A 6,424-nucleotide genomic window follows, 5' to 3' on the forward strand; every position below is an offset into this window, starting at 1 on the left:
CTGGGTCTTCTGTAGCTATGTGTTCGCTCTCTCACTCTCTCTCTCTCCCTCGATCAGGCTTTCGCAACCAAGCACTATTGATACCTGGTGGGTTATTCTCTGCTGTGGGGCTGTCCTGTGCCCTGCAGGACAGTTAGCAGCATCTCTGGTCTCTAGCCACTAGATGCCAGCAGCACCCACCCCCCGCCAAGTGGTGACCACCAAAAATGTCGCCAGATATTGTTCAATCGGCCCTGGGAGCAAAACTCCTTGCCTCCCAGCCCCAGTTTAAAAACCACTGCTTTAGCCGATTCCATTCAGCATCATTGATTTAAGTTCTTTGTAGAAGCTGAAGGCTCTGAAGTTAACGTCTTTAATCCTAACCCGCCCTTGGAGCTGAGAATTACATGGCCAGCTGCCTGCAGCATATTTCTCCATGAATATGTAACAGGAGTCTTATTTTCACCATGATTTCTATCCTGCTCCCTCCTCAACCTGCTCCTGTCCCAGTCTCCCCTAAAGCCTCAGCCCCTGGGATAAATTCCTCCTTTCCCTTTTCTCGTATCTAATCCATCAGCAAAACCAACTGATTTGACCTCCAAAACAGAAGTCAGACTTGCTCACTGCTCTTTATATCCACTGCTCCCATTTGAATCCAAACCCTGAAAATTTTTTTGCACTTCAGACACTGTTAACAGTAATTGGTCCCATGACTACACCTACACAGATATTTTACAAGATCGCTAATCACCGCCAAGTTGCCAAATCCAATAATTAACCCTCAGATCCAAATGACTCAACCTGTCAGTCCTATAGACATAGAAGTCCCTTCACTTCTCTGGAAATATTCTATTTTTTTCATCATGATGTTGGCTCTCCCTTCCTCTTCCACACTGGTCAGTGATGATGGCTCCTTTCCTGGCTGGGTTTTTTTGAGTTTCCTGACCTTTAGACATCAGTCCTGTGCTCTGGGACTCAGACCTTCTGCTTGAGTTTTCTGTTGTGTTAAAAAAAAAAATTCAGCTGAGTACATTTTAAAGAACCTATTGGTTTTATTCAATGATTCACGAAATGGGCAACATCCTGCTTGCAGACTGAAAGGAGCTCAGAGGAGCAGTACAAAATGAAAGACTTTTATAGGCAGAAGAGAGGAGGAGCAAGGAAATCATGTCAGGCAAACAAGGCAGGTTGGTTATGGCCAGGTGACTTGGCTTCTGGGGATGGCAGGGGTCCAAGGGAGTGGGGATCAGGTAGTGTCTGCTTGCCTGGGCTCAGATTCCATTTCTGGGACAGCTGAAATCATAATTAAGTCTGGTTTAGGGGACATGGGGCTTAGCATAAGCAACTCCATTTTGGGCCTCTTGTTTTGTTTTTAATAGTTACTTCATAACAAATAATAACAAGTTTAGTAACTTTAAACAGCTCAGTTTACTATCCTACCATCTCTAGCTGTCAGGAGGCCAGACACAGCTTAACCAGGGTCCTCGGCTCTGGGTCTCACTCAAAGGAGGAGAGAAGGCGCCCACCAAGCTGTGTTCTCACCTGCAGGTTCCACTAGGGAAGGCTCTGCTTCCAAACTCACTCGGGTTGTTGGCAGAACTCATTTCCTTGTAGCTGTGTGATTTGGGGGGCAGCCCATGCTGGGGCGGGCCAGGGAGATTCCCCAGGCTGTTAACTGGAAACCATCCTCAGCCCCCAGAGGCTGCTTGCGGTTTCCTGCCATATAACTCTCTCCACAGGTGATTCTGAACTTGGCTCTTTGCTTCTTCAAGTACAGGACAGCCTCTCACTCCAATCAGTAAAACAGTCTGATTTAATATAATGAGATCATAATAGTGACATCTTCTTACCTTGCCAAATTCTACTGGTTAAAAGCAAGTTCTAAGTCCCATACACACTCCCATCCATACTCACAGGACAAATACCAGGGGACAGATATCATGAAGCTGCCTTATCAGGTTGCCAAACACACCTCTGTCCATACTCACTGCTAAGGTAAGCCCACTTCTTCTCAGAGCTTGAACCCTATGTCCTAACGGTGCTCATATTTGTGCCTCCAGCCTGGACCTCACCCATGAATGCCAGACTCGTGTGTTCAGCTGCTGGTTGGGCATCCCCATGTGGATTCAGCCACCATCTCCAGAACCTAACACCTGTTGCCCATCAAAATTGCTTCTCCCGTCGTCTTTCCCATCTTAGCAAGTGGTAACGTCACTGTTCCAGGGCCTCGGGCCCCCAAAATTGTAAAATCATCCCAACTCTTGTCTTTTCCGCACACTCCACACTTAATATATTTACAAATCCTGCGTGTTTTGTCTTCAATATACACCCAGAATCTCCCCCCTTCTCCCTACCCCTGCATCTACTGCTCTGGTCTGGGCCAATACCCCCTCTCACCCAGATCAGTGGTCCTCAACCAGGAGAGTTTTGTGCACCTGCTCCCCCCCAGGGGATTTTGACAGGGTCTGGACACACTTTTCGTTGTCACAACTTGGGAGTGGGAAAGGGCGCTCCTGCGATCTGGTGGTCAGTGCACAGGACAGCTCCCCATAGCAAAAATTAATGTGGCCCCAAATGCCAGCAGTATAGAAATCTCAGTCTACATTAATGCAAGTAGCATCCTCACCCCACAACCCCAAAAGTCTGTTCTGCACACAGCAGCCTGAGTGATTCTTTTCTTTTCTCTTGAAGATTTTATTTATTTATTTGACAGAGCGAGAGAGAGATCCATGTAGGCAGAGAGGCAGGCAGTGGGAAAGGGAGAATCAGGCTCCCTGATGAGCAGAGAGCCCAATGCGGGGCTTGATGCCAGGACCCCGAGACCATGACCTGAGCTGAAGGCAGAGGCTTAACCCACTGAGCCACCCAGGCGCCCTTATCCTTTTCTAATCTAAATCAAGTCAAGCCTCTTCAAAACCATCCAAGCTCTTCTCATCTGGCACAAAGTTAAAGGCAAATCTTTACAATGGCCTTCAAGACTTTATGTGATCTGACCCCACTACCTTCCTTACCTACCTCCTACCACTTGCCGTCTTGCTCATTTTTTGCCCAGCATTATTGGTCGCCGTGTCATTCTTTTAACACACCAGATGTGCTCCCACCTTGGGCTTACTGTTTGCTTTGTGTGGGATGCTCTTCTCCATACAGAACAACTGCTCGTTCCTTAATTTCCTCCAGGTCTTTCCTCAAATGACGGAGAATTCCCTGACACAGTCCCATAGAAAATACCAACCTGCTCCCCTAAACCCCCACACCCCATGCCCACTCACTCAGCTTAGTTTCCTTCCTACCCCACATCAACCCCTGATATGTATGTATATTTATTTGCTTCATTTTTCACTCAACAACTAAAATGAAAACTCCAGGAGGACATCAAATTCATTTTGTTTCTTGTTAACTATTCTGTCTTTAGGGTTTAGAACAGTACCTGACACATAGTAGATGTTCCGTAAATATTGGAGAATTATTTGTTTCTATTTTTGACTTTTCTCTATCCATTCTTTACACAGCAGCCAAAAATCGCATTTTAAAAATGCAAAAGGAATCCCATGACCACCCTCCACCCACCAGTGTAAAACCCTTCAACGGCTTTTCGTTGTGTTCAAGCCACAGCTGACATTCTACAGCCCAGGCCAGATTAAGATTTCAGAGTTCTTAATCACTGGAAAGACGATGGTGTTGTCACCACCAGAGATATTTAAATATTTTTGAAGATTGGATCCCAAAGTAAGTGTGCTAAAAGCCTAGCAAAATCCAAAAGAAGAAGGGGCACTTGGGTGGCTCAGTGGGTTAAGCCTCTGCCTTCAGCTCAGGTCATGATCCCAGGGTCCTGGGATCGAGCCCCACATTGGGCTTTCTGCTCTGCAGGGAGCCAGCTTCCTCCTCTCTCTCTGCCTGCCTCTCTGCCTACTTGTGATCTCTGTCAGATAAATAAAGAAAAAATCTTTTTAAAAAATCAAAAGAAGAGCTGCAGAACTAAAATTTCAGAATCAAGAACTAGGGCCTGGAAACCGGCAAAACACTTTTCTCTTTGTCCATGTCTCATGTTTACTCGTCGCCATATGGCTGCTTTCTTCTCTGGTCAGACTCTTCAAGTGTCCAGGAAGATGGCCATTGCCAGCTTTTGAATCCCATCCAGCAAGGCCAGTCACTCGCCTAAAGAGAGAACCTTGTCTTTCTGTCATTTATATATCAATCCCAGGGAGACTCTGATTGGTCCTATTGGTGTCAGGTGGACCAATCACTATATGGGTTTATATGTGTGCCCATCCTCCCCCAGACTGCATAAAGCACAGGTGAAATTTTTAAAAATTAACATATAATGTATTATTTGCCCCAAGGGTGCAGGTCTGTGATTCATCTGTGTTACACATTTCACAGAACTCACCATATCACATACCCTCCCCAATGTTCATAACCCCGCCACCCTCTCCATACCCCCTCCATCCCTGCAAACCTCAGTTTGTTTTGTGAGATTAAGTCTGTTATGGTTTGTCTCTCTCTCCCCATCCCATCTTGTTTCATTTTTTCCCTCCCTACCTCCCATGACCCCCATGACCCCCTACCCTGCCTTTCAAATTCCTCATATCAGAGAGATCATATGATAATTGCCTTTCTCTGATTGACTTACTTCACTTAGCATAATACCCTCTAGTTCCATCCAAGTCATTACAAATGGCAAGTTTTCATTTTTGATCGCTGCATAGTATTCCTGTGTGTGTGTGTGTGTGTGTGTGTGTGTGTGTGTTTATTACATATTCTTTATCCATTCCTCTGTTGATGAACATCTAGGTTCTTTCCATAGTTTGGCTATGTGTGGACATTGCTGCTGTAAACATTCAGGTTCACATGCCCCTTTGGATCACTACATTTGTATCTTTAGGTTTAAATACCCAGTAGTGGGATTGCTGGGTCCTAGGGTAACTCTATTTTCCTCTTTGAGGAACCTTCATACTGTGAAGCACAGGGGAAATTATCCAGAGTGAACGGCGTTGTGTACCCAGAAAGAGGAAGATGAGAAAGTACAGCAGTCGGGCACAACACATAGCCCACAGTTTCCACCATTTACATGATCTCTTCGATTCCACTTTGCCCTGCTCCTTCCGCAGGTTCTATGCTTGAACCACAGTGAACCCCCTGTGAATTCGTGGATGGCTTTGGCTTTCTCTTACCTGCATCTGGCCACACCTGCTGCTCTCTGTGCCTAAAACCCTATTTTCTGGCTTGTTATACAAAGATAATACTTCCAGACATTCTTCACACATCGTACACCTCATACATCATCTCCTCCAGGAAGTCTTTGTTTGGACTTAGGGGTTTTATTGTCATTTAGGGATAGTAAGGCCAACAGACCAGGAGATCACTGCCATTGAAAAGACAATTGGTTACTCACAGATCCCAGAAGGAGGGGGCTGGCGGAGCCACCAGGGAGGGGGGGGGGGGAGGACAAAGGGGAGCACCCGAGTTCCGTCAGGATGGGACTGAGGATAAGAGCCTTTATTGTGGTTTCTGTAAGAAAAATGGGGGAAGTAGGGATGGTAGGTTGGGACTGGCTGATTTGGACACTTTCAGCAGGAGCTGGGGTATAACGGCTGTCCCTGGTTGTCTGGTACTTGGCCCTGGGGTGATTCGGACGCTGAGTAACAGTTCCACAGAGAAGGTGGTCAGGATTTGAGACTCTAGATTCATTGCTTTGCATTTAAAAACCTCACTCCCAGCTGAGGGGTAACTCTCTCTAGGAGCTGACCAATCCTGGAGGGGCAGTCCTTCCAGCTTCAGCAAGCACTCATGATGGTCAAAGTATCAAAATATGGAAAATAAAGGACGGTTACTCGTCTTCCCCTTTTTTTTTCTTTTTAAACTTCTTTTATTTAAATTCAATTAGTTAACGTAAAGTGTATCAATAGTTTCTAATGCAGAGTTCAATTATTCTTCCCCGATATTTTTTTTTTCATCCTCTTCCCCTAAATCAGGTTTCTGTGACCCTTCCTTCTGATCCCATAATAACCAGTGCATATTTTCTGTCCTTGCAAGATGACAGCGCCAACAATGGCATCCCAAGTGACAGCATAGCAATGTTCAATCTTCAGATTCCTTTGACGGAATAGGGTGAGAACTTGAAGCCATTTTTTAATTTCGATGTAATGGATGTGTGACCTCATTTGATGTGGGTAGCCTGTAAGACTGCACTTCTAGTCTTTACTCACGTGTCTTAAAAATATTTTTATTCATATTTTTTTATTAAAATGATGACAACAAAACTCGAGGTGTGCTATATATCCTGAATTTCCACCATCACATTCACTTATAGAATCATTGTTCATTCATCCTCATACTGATTATTGAATACGTTTTTTTTCCTCTGCATTATTGTGCCTATCTTCGACCTTCAAAAATACACAATTAACCAGGAAAATTTAAACTCTGACTGCTCTTTTAAGAAATT

This window comes from Mustela putorius, unplaced genomic scaffold (assembly GCF_011764305.1).
Source record: "Mustela putorius furo isolate JIRA1106 unplaced genomic scaffold, ASM1176430v1.1 tig00003874_pilon_pilon_pilon, whole genome shotgun sequence".
Lineage (NCBI taxonomy): Eukaryota > Metazoa > Chordata > Mammalia > Carnivora > Mustelidae > Mustela > Mustela putorius.